At 43.5% G+C, this 20,109-nt stretch overlaps 1 protein-coding gene across 1 annotated transcript in view; it reads left to right on the forward strand.

Moving 5' to 3' along the window:
- The window catches only part of CTBP1 (C-terminal binding protein 1), a 999,951-nt gene that overhangs the window by 95,684 nt on the left and 884,158 nt on the right, over positions 1-20,109 (forward strand). The window lies entirely within an intron of this gene.

Raw genomic sequence — 20,109 nt, forward strand, 5'->3', positions numbered from 1 at the left:
TAGCAGAAAGTGAAAAATATTGTTTTTTTTTTTTTCATAAACATTTTTGTTTATAGCGCAACAAATTAAAAATCGCACAGGTGATCAAATACCACCAAAAGAAAGCTCTGTTTGTGGAAAAAAAAGGACGTAAATTTTGTTTGGGTACAGCGTGGCACGATCGCGCAATTGTCCGTTAAAGTAACGCAGTGCCGAATCGCAAAATATGGCCTGGTCAGGAAGGGGATAAAATTTTCCGTGGCTAAAGTGATTAAGCTTTGACAAAAAACCTGGAAGCTACTTTCTATACAGTGCTGCACCGGAGTTTGCACTCTCTAGTTTTAGTCAATTAACCCCAAAGTGTTTCAAGCATGGGATTCTAGAGTTTTGTTGAACTGAAGGTCTGCAAGCTTTCTATGGAGTGAAGCTGGGCATACACTAATGGGGCCTTTCACATGGGTGGTCCGATCAGGTTCGCCTGTCAGTTCTTCAGGTGGACCTAATCGGACCCTTCATTCACCCCTATGGAGCGGCGGATGTCAGAGGTGACATGTCCGCTGACACCTGCCGCTATCTGACCTGATCCTGTCCGCTCAATCCAGACGGTTGGTGACCCTATTTTACATCTGTCTGGAGCAGTGGCGGCTGCTGCTAAAAATTTTTGGGGGGGCGCAAAAAGAAAAATGTAATAGGTATTGCTTCGCGTCAAAAAACGCAGTAAAAAATTGCGTGACTTTGAAGTCATGGTACAGGCATGGCACAGGTGATGGTATAGGCATGGCATAGGTGATGGTACAGGCATGGCGCAGGTGATGGTACAGGAGATGGTAAAGGCATGGCACAGATATGGTATAGGCATGTCACAGGTCATGGTACAGGAGATGGTATATGCCCCCTTTCAATGCAGTGACCAGCGTACATGCCCCCTTTCAATGCAGAGACCAGTGTACATGCCCCTTTCAACGCAGAGACCAGCGTGCGTGCCCCCTTCAATGCAGAGTTCAGCGTGCGTGCCCCCTTCAATGCAATGAACATTGTGCTGTGCCCCCTTCAATGCAATGAACACTGTGCTATGCCCCCTTCAATGCAATAAACACTGTGCTGTGCCCCCACAATGCAGAGTTCAGCGTGCATTCCCCCTTCAATGCAACTGTGCTGTGCCCCCTTCAATGCAATGAACAATGTGCTGTGCCCCCACAATGCAATGAACACTGTGCTGTGCCCCCTTCAATGCAATAAACACTGTGCTGTGCCCCCTTCAATGCAATAAACACTGTGCTGTGCCCCCTTCAATGCAATGAACACTGTGCTGTGCCCCAACAATGCAGAGTTCAGCGTGCATGCCCCCTTCAATGCAATGAACACTGTGCTGTGCCCCCACAATGCAGAGTTCAGCGTGCATGCCCCCTTCAATGCAACTGTGCTGTGCCCCCTTCAATGCAACTGTGCTGTGCCCCCTTCAATGCAATAAACACTGTGCTGTGCCCCCTTCAATGCAATGAACACTGTGCTGTGCCCCCACAATGCAGAGTTCAGCGTGCATGCCCCCTTCAATGCAACTGTGCTGTGCCCCCTTCAATGCAATAAACAATGTGGTGTGCCCCCTTCAATGCAATAAACACTGTGCTGTGCCCCCTTCAATGCAATGAACACTGTGCTGTGCCCCCACAATGCAGAGTTCAGCGTGCATGCCCCCTTCAATGCAACTGTGCTGTGCCCCCTTCAATGCAATAAACACTGTGCTGTGCCCCCTTCAATGCAATAAACACTGTTCTGTGCCCCCAAAATGCAGAGTTCAGCGTGCGTGCCCCCTTCAATGCAACTGTTCCGTGCCCCCATCAATGCAGAGTTCAGCGTGCGAGCCCCTTTCAATGCAGAGCGCCACAGCATTGTCCCCAATCACTGCAGAGCGCCACAGCATTGTCCCCAATCACTGCAGAGCGCCACAGCATTGTCCCCAATGATTGCAGAGTGCGCCACAGCATTGTACCCCAATGATTGCAGAGTGCCACAGCATTTTACCCCAATGATTGCAGAGCGCCACAGCATTGTACCCCAATCACTGCAGAGTGCCACAGCATTGTCCCCCAATGATTGGAGAGTGCCCACAGCATTGTACCCCAATGGTTGCAGAGCGCCACAGCATTGTCCCCCAATGATTGCAGAGCGCCACAGCATTGTTCCCCAATTATTGCAGAGTGCCAGCATTGTACCCCAATGATTGCAGAGTGCCAGCATTGTCCCCCAATGATTGCAGAGCGCCACAGCATTGTACCCCAATTATTGCAGAGTGCCAGCATTGTACCCCAATTATTGCAGAGTGCCAGCATTGTCCCCCAATTATTGCAGAGTGCCACAGCATTGTCCCCCAATTATTGCAGAGCGCCACAGCATTGTCCCCCAATGATTGCAGAGTGCCACAGCATTGTCCTCCAATGATTGCAGAGCGCCACAGCTTTGTCCCCCAATTATTGCAGAGTGCCAGCATTGTCCCCCAATGATTGCAGAGTGCCAGCATTGTCCCCCAATGATTGCAGAGCGCCACAGCATTGTACCCCAATTATTGCAGAGTGCCAGCATTGTACCCCAATTATTGCAGAGTGCCAGCATTGTCCCCCAATTATTGCAGAGTGCCACAGCATTGTCCCCCAATTATTGCAGAGCGCCACAGCATTGTCCCCCAATGATTGCAGAGTGCCACAGCATTGTCCCCCAATGATTGCAGAGCGCCACAGCTTTGTCCCCCAATTATTGCAGAGTGCCAGCATTGTCCCCCAATGATTGCAGAGCGCCACAGCTTTGTCCCCCAATGATTGCAGAGTGCCAGCATTGTCCCCCAATGATTGCAGAGTGCCAGCATTGTCCCCCAATTATTGCAGAGCGCCACAGCTTTGTCCCCCAATTATTGCAGAGTGCCAGCATTGTCCCCCAATGATTGCAGAGCGCCACAGATTTGTCCCCCAATTATTGCAGAGTGCCAGCATTGTCCCCCAATGATTGCAGAGTGCCAGCATTGTCCCCCAATTATTGCAGAGTGCCACAGCTTTGTCCCCCAATTATTGCAGAGTGCCAGCATTGTCCCCCAATGATTGCAGAGTGCCAGCATTGTCCCCCAATTATTGCAGAGCGCCACAGCTTTGTCCCCCAATTATTGCAGAGTGCCAGCATTGTACCCCAATGATTGCAGAGTGCCAGCATTGTCCCCCAATTATTGCAGAGCGCCACAGCTTTGTCCCCCAATTATTGCAGAGTGCCAGCATTGTCCCCCAATGATTGCAGAGCGCCACAGCTTTGTCCCCCAATTATTGCAGAGTGCCAGCTTTGTCCCCCATTGATTGCAGAGTGCCAGCTTTGTCCCCCAATTATTGCAGAGTGCCAGCATTGTACCCCAATGATTGCAGAGTGCCAGCATTGTACCCCAATTATTGCAGAGTGCCCACAGCATTGTCCCCAATCAATGCAGAGACCAGCGTGCGTGCTCCCTTCAAACTTACCTGGCAGCGGCGCGGCTCAGCTTCTTTCTCCTCTTCTGCGGCGGGTCCTTCTCCCTCGTTTCGGCAGCGGGAACCGGCGGGCGGCCTCTCCTCTTCTCTGAGCGGCACCGCCCCCATTGCGACATCAGCGATATCCTGGATGATGATTGGTCCAGGCTGGAGACTGGACCAATCACAGCCAGGATATCACAAAGGTGGGGGTGGCCAAGCGCTCTTTCCTGCGCCCAGGTTACGCCCCCAGAAGGCAGCCAATCGGCGCCTCTTCTGGGTCGTAAACCCCACCCCCCCTTTAGCCACCACATTGGCCGGCGAACCAATTTTTTTTTTCCGAACTTTATTGTTTCTTTTTTTTAGGGGGGGGGGGCGGGGCCCTGGCGCCCCCTATGCACGGGCCGCCACTGGTCTGGAGGATCAGTTTGGATAAGATCGTTTGAAAACAGACAGGCGGTTCATTTTTACCTGATTTCCCCATAGGGAAGAGCAGGACTGTGTCCATCTCCGCTCTGCACAGTGATCGGAGACGGACCTGTCATCCACCTGCTCAGCGGAGATCAGCGGAGCAATCCCCCACTGAGAAAAGCCGAGTACCCTGAGTGGACCGACTGTGTAAAAGTATCCTTATAGAATTTCTTAAAAATTTTTTAGTTTTATGAATGTTTGTTTGATTTTCTAATTATCAGGGGGGGGGGGGGGGTCAAATGGATGTTCATTTTCAACCAGAGTGATGAGAAAACTCGGAAGGAGCAGGGTGGAAACTTTTTCTAGAAAAAACGAATTTCCAGCAATGTATGAGGTTTTTGTTCTATTCAAAAGCAAATAAAATCTTGAACTACTTCCAAATGGCATTAGTCAAGCCATCAGATGTACTGAGAATTTTTATACAAACTTTCATTTGAAAAAAAATTATTTACTGGCTTAGCTTTTTGCATTAATAAGCAGATGCTCCTAATGAAGTGGTCACCAAGTGACATTAAAGTAAAACTTTGTTTTACTAGTATTATATTTATATTTCAATACTTTTCATGAAAAACAAAACAAAAGTCACAACAGTGCAAAATGTACCGTCAAGGCACGGCCATACAATAAGAAATGGTACAGCATCTTTAAAACATCAAGTATAAAAATATAACAGTGTAAACAGTGGAATTCTGGCTTAAATCGTAACGTAAGCAGAGCCCCAATCCTTCACATTCAAGGTCTGCTGGCCCGGGCCCCGCCCCCCCTCCGGCGCCCCTATGGGAACTTACTGCGCCCTGGAAAAAAGGCGGTCCCCCGACCCCCAACCCCAATGTCGCACACTTGACCAGGGGAGGCGTCTACCAACTGCCAATGCACTAGAAATCTTTCCGTGTATTCCATCAGGGCAAAGGCCGTGGTCTACAGCAAATGCGGACCAACCGCAGTCCTCTGTCATTAGATTTTTAGTTACAGGCTTTAGAACATTCTATCAAAAAAGAAAAGCAAAAAAGAAAAGGAAAAGAGATAACCGAGAGAAAGAAAAGAGGGCAGATGAAAAAGAGGGGAATGAAGAGGTAAGGTGGGATCCAGAAATATTAGAAGAAGGGAAAAAGCAGTAGGAAAGGAGTAGGAAAAAAGGGAGCAGTAGCGGTGAGAAAAGAGTCAGCGTCCGGGCCCATGTCCCCGAATCGGGGTGCATGTTCGAGTCATGTGATCCAAAGGGTCAACTGTCTCCCCCACCTAAGGGGGACCAGCCAGATATCTAATCCAGGGGCTATTATTATATTTAACTATATTACTGTATATCCTTATGTAATGAAAGGGTCTATTTAACCCTCAGGGTCCATTTAAATTTCTGCAGTGTGTTAAAGTGCGTTTTTGCACTTTATAACCAAAATAACCCAACATGTTTTGCCCAAAAAAGGGCTTTGTTAGGAGTGAAATAGTTTTATATAATAAAACAAAAAAAAAGTGTGTTTAGTAAACACCACATGTATAATAGCGATTGCCAATTTTTTAGCCTTTATCTATATTTATGCTTGCTTTAGCGTGATGATGTCACCACGCACACGCAATGCAGTCATAACGTCACGTTTGCACACCGGTACCATTTCTACTGGCTAAATGCCAGGTTACCCCACAGAAAGGCCCCTTTGTGGGGACCTTGCATATCATTTTTTGAAGACATTAGTACCAAAACAAAACCTTGTTTGTCTCAGAAAACAATATACAGACAGTACATTTCACACTTGTATTATAAATAATGATACAGTCACTGCCAAATCAATAGACACATAGATAAAATATAAAAATATAAAAAAAAGGGATAGTCTACTGCTATTGCTGAAGTAGTTCTTTTGTTAAAAAGTTCCCCAAATTCATGTATTCTTTTTTTATTTTTGTTATATAATCTGCTAGACAAAAAGTGCGTTTTGATTAGCACAATAGAAAAAAAGCAGCACCAGCTTCTCAGTAATCACTGAAGATAGCACAGATCAAATGTCAGGTGAGGGTGCTAATGGACATGGGGTCTTGTCTGCAATAATTGCAGTTGCCTGGTAACCAGATGTAAAATAACATAATAACTAGCTGCTCTGGAATGGTAAACAGTCTATAATTTATGTGTTATTAATATTGGAGTTATTCACATATGGCACGATTTGTCTTCCTCCTCAGATGCACTTTGTGAACAATTTGAGCAATTAAAAAAAAATGTGCTTCAGCTTAATATCAATTACATTTTGCTCATAATTGCATTATTGAAGGCACGGCTGTGGAGGCCATTGGCTTTCTGTCTTGGTAATTGACTGTTTAAGTCAATGCCTAATGAGTACAGTTTATGTGCAGCCTTTATGGGGCGATTTGAAGCTGTTTGATCAAAATAGTTCTAAACTGTAACTTTGAATATTTCAGTGTTTGTGAGAGTTTTACATCTTCGGGCAGGTTGGTGACATGGTTTTGTAAACAATATTTGCAAACTGAATGCTCCCTTGAAGATAATTACAGATAAAGAAGGGCATTTAGATGTGCAGAGTGCCCACAGGCCAGACGGTGCCGGCTGCGGCATAACCATGAACACTCGGCCAAGGCCTATACCTGGAAAGATGCTCCCGTAGGACGTCCTACTGCTGACGAAATGCGTGTAGGAGCGGGGCTTGTGGCCAGTGACTTTATAGTTTACCCACCGTGTAAATCGTTGTGGTGTTGAAAGTTTTTGACCTGTAATATTTGAGTACCCTTTCCTACCTAAAGTATAACCAGGGCTTTTTTTCTCCGAGAATAGGTGCAGGAACTCCCTCTTCTAAGTTACTTTGTGTCTCTGCCCCTTACCCACCTCCGAGCACTAACCCTTGGTTCCACCCCTTCCAACCTCCGAGCACTGAACCTTGGTTCCACCCCCTACCCGTTCCACCCCCTACCCAGCTTCCAGTACAGCCTTTTTTAGAGAATATAGAGCCAAGTATAATTTTGTATTGGACTGTATGGAATTAGGTTATGATAACAAGAAAAGCAATAAAATAGATCCCCCACAGCCAGCAGCAATAGACCCCCCGAGCAGCAATAGACCCCCAGAAGCCAACATCAATAGACTCTCTAGCAGCCAGCAACATTAGACCCCTCCCTAAACAGTAGATCCCTTCTAGCAACAAGTAATCCTGAGTATCAAAAGATCCTCCACCAGCAACAAAAGATTGCCATGCAAAAATAGATCCCCTCCAGCAACAATAGATCTCCCTGCAGCCAGCATCAGTAGACCATTCAGCACCCATTGGAGGTACCGGAACAGCGTTCCCCCGCGTTCCTGCTGAAAAAAAGCCCTGAGTATAACTGAAGGCAAAAGTATTTTTTTAAATTTTGGATAGAGGGGAGATTTTTACATTTTTATTGCTGTCTGTGTCCCTGTTAGGGAGATTTATTCTCTATATTTGTCCTGTTTATCAGTATTATTGTAGTGCCCTCCACATTGAAGCCACCAGGGAAAATGGGATCCCTCTCCCTGCACAGCCAGGCACACTGAATTTTAACAAACACACTTGATTCAGGTAACAATCCAGCACTTTGTTTTTTTTAAATATTATTAAAGGTATAAAACTTAGATGGAGGTGAGGGGTATTATGGGATGCCCACTTGACTTCGGAAAACTATTCAGGGACAACTCTTCCTATATACACTCCTTCTCTTCGTCTAGCACTAACTTGCTTGCAGAACACAAGCTGGCACACTGTCTGGTAAACCTGACACTGCACTGCAGTCAGATTTGTTAAAAAGTATTAGCTTATTACAGGCAGGGACCCCGGGCCCTTTTGTTGTGTAGCAAAAAGTCAGTAACCATCTTCACATCCCTGTGGCTACTAATCCCAGCACCACCTCTTCAGGCACTGCCACCCCACCTGGCTGCAGCTCCTCCTGGCTACTTCTCCTCAGCCCTCCCAGACTGCTCACTCACTAGCCCACCTGGCTTACTCCTCTGGAGAACTCTTGGACATGCTGACCTGCTCCCACTGTCCTTTCCTTGCTTTCGTGCCTCCAGGAAGGATATCCTCCATATGTTGTAGAGGGTTCCTCCAGCATCCAAGCCCCAGGCACGAAGTCACCCCCCCCCCGACTAGGGGGCACCCTCAAGGGCCACCAACAGCCTCCTGAGCACTCCATCTCCATCTTCCACCCCAATGCCCCTGCTGGCATGACTCATGAGTATATTTAAGAGGTGCCCACCCCTTGCTAGCCCACTTTGTGGGGATTGGCTGGGGCCCTCATTAATACTCCAAGCAGCTCCTCCTAGACTCTACCTTCCACTTCTGGAAGCTTCTCCAGGGTCCCAGAGAGCAGGGGGAGTTACCAGAGGTGCTGCTTGATGAGTCATCCAGCCTCCCTGAGTCACTTAGCCCTGACCCAAATTCAATCCAGGCCTGGCTCTTAGCCAGGCCAATTTACCTACTCTAACAACTATATACACTAGCACCTACCTAGAGGGTGCTACATTATTGAAAGTGAAAGTAAATGAAAATCCAAAATTATGAGTTGTCCCCAGAAAAGTAAAAGGGGGGGAAATCTTCCAATGGAGACCCTAGTTCCTTTGACCTGAGGAGCCACAAAGGATTCCCTTAAATTGTAGGTATTTCCTCTCACTTCCTGTTTGGACTATAGGATAGGAAGTGAAGGTAAATCTTCCCAATAGAAAACAAATGCCTATAGTTTAACTTTAATAAACAAGTGTTTTAGCGTTATTACCCTATGTTATATAAATGTTAATGGTTAGACACCGCTATATGCCACATCCCTAGGATACAATTAGAAAAGGCAACAATTCCCCTGGTGTTGGGACTTTAAAGGCACTTTAATCATACAACATATGAGAGTAATAATTTATAGAATGTTTTATTAATAAATCATAAAATAAAAAATGACAAAAACAGCTATAGAAACACCAACTGTGAGAGATAACGATGATATATTGTAGCTTCCTCTAACCGACGCGTTTCAGTGAATGAAAATCTCCTTCATCAGTGGTGTGTATGATTAGTCTAAGATATAAATACAGTGTTTTCAGTTATTATTTTTTCGCTTATATACTTCTTCTATCTCATTTTCTTTTTGTCAAAATTTTTATGGTTTTCCCACTAGATGGCGTTTGCCCTATTGTTGTTGCATAGTAATAGGGACTAGGTCACCCGACACGGCCAGATCCCGGAGCTTCTCTGTGGCATCTGATAGGTTGATGGATGGTTCACATTGACCCAGTAACCCCCTCCCTCTACACCTATAAAGCTCCCCTTGTGAGTGCCCACTGGTACCCTCATGGTGTCTTCCATGTCGGCTGTGCCGTGTTGCTGTCCATACCATATATACACTGTTTTTTGTAGTTTTTTTTATTCTATAATGTATTATTAAAAAATTATTTTATATTTAGTACTCTTATATGTTGTATGATCAAAGTGCCTTTAAAGTCCCAACACCAGGGGAGTTGTTGCCTTTTGTATTTATTACCCTATGTTGGGTTGCTTTTTTTCCTAATATTCCTGAGGTGAGCTGTGCTCCTAGAGTATTAGCTTTGTTCCAGAAGCATACAGCGGATCCAGTGGGGTTTAACCCTTTTCACAAGTGCATTTGACCCCTTTATAATATAGAGATCATATATTTCTGGTAAGAACCTGGCACTTTTTTGGTTTGGAAATGTATAAGCACCCAATGCTTGACTTCAGTTATTATGGTTTAGTGTTATTACCTTATGTTGGTCTTCTTTTTCTCATATTACACCTGAAGAAAGCTGGGTGTTCTAGGATATTGGCTGTTTTCCACAAGGAAAAATACAAGGAAACTTTTTCACAAGCAGATTTGATCTCAATAACGCAGATATCATATATTTCTGATAAGAAGTTGACACTTTTGTTGGTCTGGAAAGTTGGGAGCACCGAATGCTTTATTTGAAGACACAGATTTTATGTCATGCGTTAGCAGCCCTTTGAGCTATTTGTGGACAGCGGGTATGGACTTTATTTTTCGCATACGTTTTATGAATAACTGTATGAGTTAACTTTTTACAAAAATTTACCAAAACCATATAATATGAGGTCAAATCTAAATACTTTCAATATGTATGCATCCAGGCCAGCCCTTGCACTACATAGTTGAAGGTAAATCTAAAGGAAATCTAACAACAAAAGTTGTATAGTGTGTATCCAGCCTTAATTGTACTTTATATTTGTGTAATCGGTGATTTTTTTTAATTATTTTATTGATGTAAACACAGTAGAAATATATTGTGTTGTGCACAGGTATATTCAGTCACAGACTGCTTTTCACGTGGTTTTGGTTTTATAGTTAATACTTCTGTATCTGTATATACGTAGTGATGCAATTTTGTGGTGCACTAAGATTTTCTGTTTTTTATACCTGTAAAGGGATGAACAGGCAGCAACACGGAATCAACTTAGACACTGGCTTTAGTGAGTAGCAATGAGCAAAAATATTCCATCAAACTTGATTTCTTTTGAAAAATTAGCACTTTCACATTCCCAAAAATGTCATAAAAATTGCTCTCCAAATTCACTTTTAAGCACTGCAAGGTGAATTTAAAAAAAAATAGCAATTTAAAAACTGACGGTGTTAAACGGGAAACTTAAAGTGGTTGTAAAGGCAGAAGGTTTTTTTATCTTAATGCATTCTATGCATTAAGATAAAAAGCGTTCTGTGTGCAGCAGCCCCCCTCAGCCCCCATAATACTTACCTGAGCCCTATCTCCACGAATGCCTCAGCCATCTGGGATTCTTTTTCCTGATTGGCTGTGACACAGCAGCAGTGCCATTTGGCTCTCACTGCTGTCAAGCAAAGTCAGCCAATCAGGAGAGAGAGGGGGTGGGGTTGAATGGCAGCTCTGTGTCTGAATGGACACAGGGAGCGGCAGCTCGGGTGCCCCCATAGCAAGCTGTTTGCTATGGGGCCACTCAACAGGAGGGAGGGGCAATTAGAGCGAAAAAAGGAACCAAGAAAAGGAGGATCTGGGCTTCTCTGTGCAAAACCACTACACAGGGCAAGTAAGTATAACATATTTGTTATTTTAATAGAAAAAAATACAAGACTTTACAATCACTGTAGGCCAGGTTCACCCTAGTGCAAATTAGATGAGGATTTCCCTGTATGGCAAACCACAGGAGAGTGTGCCCAGCTCTCAATGGAGCCGCTTCACACATCTTCGTGGCATCTGCGAAGTGGATTGCTTAGGGGTCCAGTGTGTCTTTAGTGCCGTTTCAGGTCCGAATTCCAGCAAAAACTTGGGCCTGATTCATCCCTGGAGAACAGGAAAGCACTGGACCCCTGCTGTGAGCCGCATCCGTATTAAGTGTGAACCCAGCCTTAAAAAGAAAAAAAAAATGAATTGCTTTGTGCACTACACAGGCACATTAACCACTTAAGCCCCGGAGGATTTGGCTGCTAAACGACCAGGGGGTATTTTGCGATTCGGCACTGCATGACTTTAACGGACAATTGCGCGGTCGTGCGATGCTGTACCTAAACGAATTTGGCGTCCTTTTTTTCCCACAAACAGAGATTTCTTTTGGCGGTATTTGATTACCTGTGCGATTTTTTGATCACGCGCTATAAACAAAAAAAGTGCGTCAATTTTGCAAAAATAGCAATATTTTTCCCTTTTTTATATATGAAATTCCCCCCAAAAAAAATTTAAAAATCAAAATGTTTTAACATTTTCGGCCAATTCGTTTTATGCTACCTATGTTTGGTAAAAAAAATCGCAAAAAGCGTATTTTGATTGGTTTGCGCAAAAGTTATTGCGTTTACTGACTAAGGGAAAGATTTTTGTCATTTTTGTTGTTTTTTTTTTTAACGCGTAATGGCGGCGATCTGCGATTTTTTTGCGGTACTGCGACATTGCGGCGGACAGATCGGACCCTTGACTGACATTTTTGACACTTTTGGGGTTACCAGTGACATTTCTACAGTAATCAGTGCTATATATATGCACTGTTACTGTAAAAATACACTGGTAGTGAAGGGGTTAACTTTATTTGAGAGGGAGGGGCTGTGTGTGTCCCTAGGGGCGTGATTCTTACTGTGATTGGCTGTGGCTTCAGCTGTATGCAGAGTGATCAATGGATCTACATAGTAGATCCATATGATCAGCTCTCATACAGAGGGGAGAATGACAGGCAGCTTGTTTACACAAGCTGCCTGACTTTCTCCCTCTCCCCCACCGATCGCAGAAGTCCGCCGGTCACACGCACGGGGGGGTCTGTGACCACGCGGGAGCGGGAGCGCGCCTCCGGCGGCGCGCGCTCGCTCCCTAGACCCTCACAAGCTAGTGACGTAGCCCTACGTCACTTTGCCTGTGAGGGGCTGACCGCCGACGTAGATCGGCGTGCGGCGGTCGGCAAGTGGTTAAGACAATGGCCGTGTGATCTTTACACCACTGTTGTCTTTCCAATCACTTTGTGAGAAGCCTTGTCAAGCTGGCAAAGGCTTCTCGCTGCCCACCGCCTTCTCCAAAACTAACAAACCCATTCATTCTACTCAGTGTAAAATGAGAACAAGGTGATGAGTCATCTTGTCTCTAATTTAACTTCTTAGAGTCTAATCAATGAGTTGCATTAAATATACAGCTCATTGATTAGGAAAACTATTCATAAAAAAGATCTAATGCCTGTCTGGCACTGAGGGTAAGGACAGGCCTCTTAGACTATGTGAGTTTATGTTTTATGGGAACTCACACTATAACTCTGACTGGCGTTGTTGAGGCACATAAACAAACTGTTGTAATTCCTACACCGTACACCTGATTTGGATGTAAATACCCTCAAATTAAAGTTGAAAATCTGCAGTTAAAGCACATCTTGTTTGTTTCATTTCAAATCCATTGTGGTGATGTATAGAGCCAAAAAGATTAGAATTGTGTCATTGTCCCAATATTTATGGACCTGACTGTATATATAAAATAATATGCAAAGAGGTTGGAGGGAAGTTATGTTTTTATTACAAATTATGTGAGCAGACTGTAGTTCCTCTTTAACGATCACTGATATAGATAATGTACCTAACTGAGAAATAAAACGTCATTTTTGTAATAGTTTTCATTATAAAAGTAAAAGAGAGCAACATAAAACGAGTGTGATACAGTATTTGACACAGTTTTTGATAAAATAACTCTCAATATCTGGTTCCGTGGATGTAGTAGAAATTCTCAAGGTGCTCATGAGATATTTTGATTCTAATTTTGCACTTTATGCGATTCATCCTTGAAAATAAAGAAATCGAAATTTGGAAGAGCAATTCAACTCAGGACTTTCATGGTACACCCGAACTCACAACACTAAATTATGGTTAAAAACATAGTATTTATTGTACCATTTTGGATGAAAAAAACATTTAACATGTTATTTTGTCAATAACAATCAACAAAGCACACACAATATATAAATGGTTGTGTTCCCTTTCAGATACTGAATGTTAAAGTATAGTAACCTTCTAACCATAGGGGATTTATATTAGTGAAAATCCAGTCTTTCACTCAACATGTTTCGTGTAAAAGCCGCTTCTTCGGGAGTTTTTTTTTTTTTCAAATAAAGGGGATATTGATCTGCAGAGAAATAAACATTGTGATAGTGCACACAAAATAATAACAAACATATTTTTATCTGTGGTTATTTATGCCTATTTGGCCAAAAGATAATTTATGAAGTCAGGTACTGATGTTGGATAAGAAGACATGACTTGCAATTGGCGATGTTTTTCATCCCAAAGGTGTTCAGTAGGTTTAAAGTCAGGGCATGGTTTGGGCCACTCAAGTTCCTTCACCAAACTAATCAAATTTTGATGTTTATGGAGCTGGCTTTGTACACATTGGCACAGAAAAGGACCTTCCCCAGAATGTTACCATAAGGTTGGAACCTCACAATTGTCTACAATTTCTTTGCAAGCTCTGACATTAACATTACTCTTCAGGGGTTACCCCTGATAATTTTAAGGGGTGTAAACCACTTTTGACCGTATATTATTGACCATTCTTATTAATCAATCATCTTGAGGCAACTTGTGACATTTTCTAATTTTCTTTATTTTCCAAAAAATTGGAACTTACTAAATTTCCTAAAAAATTGCGTTTTATAGAGCTAATTCCTTGGCTTGACTCATGTCTGAGAGTTGGTGTTAAAGAAGAAGGTTTTGTAGAAGGGATGTTCTAGTATGGTCAGATATGTAGGCCAGGCTCCCAGCCAAGAGTCATGCCAACTCTTTCTATGGAAAGTGGTAATTCTGTGGAGGTATAATAAAAAAAATCCTAGCTTGCATCAAACTGAATGAACAGATGAATAAGAAATATCAAAAGGAAAAGGTCAGCTTTAAGCCAACTGTTAGTGACTGTATTTAGCTGCTTGAGAAAACTATTACAGTTACTAAGCCTTTCAAATACTCTTGTAATGACAGTAAATGCTACTTCCAATTATACCAACTATTCTGTTTCACATGAGAAGAGCTAGCACTGGTAAATTCCACGCTCGAGGAGATAGTGAAAGAGAGACGCTAGCTTTCTGTACATCAAACAGAAGCACTGTCACACACACACAGCACCGAATACAAGGCAGAGTGTCTATTCTTCTCCCACTTACAAGAATGTCCCCTGATCTTTACAATGAGGAATCACAAAGGAGGTTTATGGCACTCCTCTCCCTGGATCTACACTCTGTCAAAGGCTTTATCAAGAGTGCCTGGCAAGACTACTAAGCAGAGCCGTACTTAAAGGGACACATCACTTTTTGCATTTAAATCTGAGCTCCAGGCAAACAGCTACGGTAAATAGGCAGTTGAAATAAATACATGGGATCAGCTTTACCTTCCGAAGAATTTGTATTTATATCCACTCAATCCTAAGATTTATAGAGGCCTTCCTAGTGCATCTAACTTTTAATAGATAACTCCAGTGATATGTGAACCCCAACTGTCTTGCCTTCTCAAGAACCAGGCGTAACATAGCCCTCCGGAGTAATTGGCCTCTTGAGAGGTCTGGCAGTATTTTAATGTTAGCTCCATTGTACTCAATTAACGTTTTAGTCCATGCTCCCTAAAGGATCTCCTCTTTCTGGGCATAGTGGTGAATCCTGCATATCACGTCCTGATTCCTTTAACCTAGGCCCAAGCGCCCTATGGACTCTGTCCATTTTCAATATATCAGGGAGGGTGGAATCCAGAACCTTACAAAAAAATGTCTCTCACCACCTTCTGCAGCTGGTCTCCTCCCGAGTTCTCTGGCAGGCCCCTGAGCCTAAGGTTGTTTCGGCGGCTTTTATCCTCCAGCTCTTCCACATGCAACTGTAATAAAGTCGTTGTACTCTGATAAGCGTCTCTATATTTTTCCAGGGCACAGACTCTCTGGGTTAATTCAGAAACTGCTAGTTCTCCTGCCTTGACTTTTGCTGTCAATTCACCCAGCTCTCCTTGGACCCTTTGTATATCTTTCCTGTAATTTTCCTCAAGTCTAGAGATAAGTGTCTCAATCCCCTGTCTTGTGGGTAATGCACGTAAAAGAGTCATAATATATGGGTCTGCTTCTTCCTCTACCTCTGAGTTCTCACGCAGCTGTCTGGTCTGTTACCTCTGCTTCATCCGGCTGTGCCGCTACCATCTCTTCTCTCCAAAGTGTTTGACTAGTGCCTCGTGGTGACGGCATCTTACTTCTCGGGAGTTCCACCTGAGAACGGAGGAAGAAATGCCTCATCTCCTCCGCTTGTCTAGGAGAGGGCACACACGCTAGTTTAGCAGAGGCGCGGTTTCTTCCCCGCTGACATGCCTGTGTGGGTGGGCTAGACTCACTTCAGTCAGGGAGAGAGCCGCCTGGAGCTCACGCTGAGCGCCTCCTCACCCCGCCATGCTGCAACCACGCCCCAAAGCTGGTTCTGTGCATCTAACTTTTATTGTTCAATTCTTTTTAATACAAGTTACAAATAAAAAAAAAGTGTAGTACTGTATAAATGTATATATAAAGATGGTACAGCGCCACTAAATAGATAGCTAACTAATATGAAGGTGAACCAAAGTCCATAAGTCCATAGGAGGGAGATTTCAGATGTTGGGAATATGACTGTGAATCCCACATCAATCTTGCAAGTAGAGTTTCAGGCAGAGATCACATAAACAATAAGGATGTAACCTTACCGGACAGTTGGACTCCCTGTTACGGAAGGTCAAACAGGCATGCGATATCCACCGTCAGGGACAAAACTGCAACGGAACTCCTCTCCTATCGACCACAGACACTCCGGATAAACATAGACTATGGATCCGGCGAACCTCACTGGACCCCAGGTGCACACAGGGGATGACCTCCAATAAGACAAATGGGGGCGCACATAGTGAAGTACATTCAAGTCTTTTATTGAAATAAAAGGTAAAAAACTCACAATTTAGCTGCTTGACACAGGCATAATAAAATCATTGGCCGCGGCTCGAATAGCGTGACTGCATGGGGGCTTAGCGCGCCTGGCGCGTTTCGTCCTGCAAAAGGCGTTTTCAAAGGCAAAAGCCCCCCTCATGCAGCACGCTTTTATAGGAAACCCCCAATTGTTTGGAATGTGGCCACTTCCGGTGCGTGATGACGCACTTCCGGTTCCGGTGTGCGGTGACGCACTTCCGCTTCCGGTGCGCGATGACGCACTTCCGGTTGCGGCGTGCGTGATGACGCACTTCCGGTTTTGGCAATCAACAGCGCGGTGAGGCTCTTGCTGAGCCTCCGGAAGTCTGGCAAAGGAAGGAAGAAATTACCTACAGAGAACAAACACAGGCAGTAGGAGATAACGGTGCCCCAGCCACCGACGGCAAGCCAGAAGAAACCACTCTAACTGTACTATGTTATTCAAGCCAAATAACCTCCTTCCAGTCGGCAAAAGATAAAAAATATATTCATTAGCCACTCCAAACAATTGTTAAACAATAAAATATACGTTTAAAATCATGTGAGTATATAACCAAATTAATGGCAAAAACACAGATATAAAAACAAATATTCCAATCAAATAAATTACATGAATTGCAATCTAGGTTTAACAATGAAGAAAGCACACGTCTTATCCCACCTGTCCACATTGAACTAAAGAACCACAGTAAGTATGGGACATTAAACCATACAACCTAGTATGTGTCCATGTAAACCCTAAAAAAGGTCAACAGGGATCGACAGAACCTTTCCACATCCAACTGAACAGAGGGAAAGATAGGGATAGACAACATACAATCAATGTATGGTGCACACATTGAGATGATAGAACCTTAAATAAACTAAGTACACCCCCTGAAGGTGCGCTCTAGATGGTATTCCCCAAACACGGGCACATTACCAGGGGATTTGAAAAACAAAAAAAAGTACTGTATAAATAGTAGTGTTAAAAAAACACTTGTGGGTTTAACTAATTTTTTTGTTTAATTCTCCTTTAGGAGGCATGACAGGGGGTGTGTCCTATGCCTACATACTTTTGCTAATAGGTGTCCCTCGTTCCCATCTTAAAAAGTTGGGAGGTATGATAAAATGCATCACCAGGAAATAAGGAAATGCCAATCACACTTGTCAAAGTTACATATATCTTACGTGTATTATGAAATTGCAAATTAATGCATAGGTAACTTAGAAATTTAGGGTATTAAAGCGTAGTTTCGGTCAAAATACAGTGCCTTGTGAAAGTATTCGGCCCCCTTGAACTTTGCGACCTTTTGCCACATTTTAGGCTTTAAACTTAAAGATATAGAACTGTAATTTTTTCTGAAGAATCAACATTTGGGACACAATCATGAAGTGGAACGAAATTTATTGGATATTTCAAACTTTGTTAACAAATAAAAAATTGGGCGTGCAAAATTATTCAGCCCCTTTACTTTCAGTGCAGCAAACTCTCTCCAGAAGTTCAGTGAGGATCTCTGAATGATCCAATGTTGACCTAAATGACTAATGATGAGAAATAGACTCCACCTGTGTGTAATCAAGTCTCCGTATAAATGCACCTGCACTGTGATAGACTCAGAGGTCCGTTTAAAGCGCAGAGAGCATCATGAAGAACAAGGAACACACCAGGCAGGTCCAAGATACTGTTGTGGAGAAGTTTAAAGCCGGATTTGGATACAAAAAGATTTCCCAAGCTTTAAACATCACAAGGAGCACTGTGCAAGCTATAATATTGAAATGGAAGGAGTATCAGACCACTGCAAATCTACGAAGACCTGGCCGTCCCTCTAAACTTTCAGCTCATACAAGGAGAAGACTGATCAGAGATGCAGCCAAGAGGCCTATGATCACTCTGGATGAACTGCAGAGATCTACAGCTGAGGTGGGAGACTCTGTCCATAGGACAACAATCAGTCGTATACTGCACAAATCTGGCCTTTATGGAAGAGTGGCAAGAAGAAAGCCATTTCTTAAAGATATCCATAAAAAGTGTTGTTTAAAGTTTGCCACAAGCCCCCTTGGAGACACACCAAACATGTGGAAGAAGGTGCTCTGGTCAGATGAAACCAAAATCAAACTTATTGGCAACAATTCCAAACGTTATGTTTGGCGTAAAAGCAACACAGCTCATCACCCTGAACACACCATCCCCACTGTCAAACATGGTGGTGGCAGCATCATGGTTTGGGCCTGCTTTTCTTCAGCAGGGACAGGGAAGATGGTTAAAATTGATGGGAAGATGGATGGAGCCAAATACAGGACCATTTTGGATGAAAACCTGATGGAGTCTGCAAAAGACCTGAGACTGGGACGGAGATTTGTCTTCCAACAAGACAATGATCCAAAACATAAAGCAAAATCTATAATGGAATGGTTCACAAATAAACATATCCAGGTGTTAGAATGGCCAAGTCAAAGTCCAGACCTGAATCCAATAGAGAATCTGTGGAAAGAACTGAAAACTGCTGTTTACAAACACTCTTAATCCAACCTCACTGAGCTTGAGCTGTTTTGCAAGGAGGAATGGGCAAAAATTTCAGTCTCTCGATGTGCAAAACTGATAGAGACATACCCCAAGTGACTTACAGCTGTAATCGCAGCAAAAGGTGGCGCTACAAAGTATAAACTTAAGGGGGCTGAATAATTTTGCACGCCTAATTTTTCAGTTTTTTATTTATTAAAAAAGTTTGAAATATCCAATAAATTTTGTTCCACTTCATGATTGTGTACCACTTGTTGTTGATTCTTAACAAAAAATTACAGTTTTATATCTTTATGTTTGAAGCCTAAAATGTGGCAAAAGGTCAAAAAGTTCAAGGGGGCCGATTAGTTTCGCAAGGCACTGTATATATATTTTTTTGTTAAAAATACCCCTAGTATAGTCAGGGCTTGTGCATATACATTAAGGTATCCTGTAAACTGTACCCTGTTTTGTGTTTGTGCAGTGCTTATAACTTACTTTATTCTGATCCTGTACAGCTTGGCCATCTGCAGTGTGTCTGAAGCTGCAGTGTTCCTATTCCGGGATTCCGTGTTTAGACTCCGCCTCTTTGGCCCCTGATAAGAGGAGATGCAGCATCCCATACACACGTACAGTGCTATGCATGGCCGACCCCCACCCACTCTCCAAGCACAGACCTAGGCCCCTCTCCTAGTGGTGCCAGCACTACTCTATCTCCCCCTTCCTCTCTCCTTCCCTACAGCTGAGCAGAGCAGAGCAGCCTAGGGGCGTTTCAGTATCGGGGGCAGGGCTGCATGCAGTGTTCCCAGGGATGTCAAGAGGCAGTTGGCACTCCGCTCAGTCGTCAGCGATGCCCATTGACTCCTGGGATTGATGACAATCACGTATGTCAAATTACGTACGTAGCTGCGGAGACATAAGGAGGAAGGAAACAGATGTTTTAACATAAATAAGGTAAAGGAACCAAAAATAAAAGGCTAATTCGTTTTTAGCATGCACACAAGTCCTGCATGGTGGCAAGTCTAAAATGTGGGGGGAACTCCGCTTTAATCAAAGTTGTAATTAATGTAAATTGCTGGAACATTTGACATTGCTTTTGGAATACTTCAAGGAGTTAGTGGGCTATAACATATTAAAGAAAAAAAAAAAAGAACAAGAAAGTCAGAGAAAGTAAGGATTGAGATAGGAAGGTGAAGGATGACACGGGGAGGAGGGGTTGAAGGAGTAAATGTCCTCTTCCAATGGGCCATAGGTGTTCCTTTTTTATTTTTATTAACTCT

This window comes from Pelophylax lessonae, assembly GCF_965119305.1.
Source record: "Pelophylax lessonae genome assembly, chromosome: 1".
Taxonomy (NCBI): domain Eukaryota; kingdom Metazoa; phylum Chordata; class Amphibia; order Anura; family Ranidae; genus Pelophylax; species Pelophylax lessonae.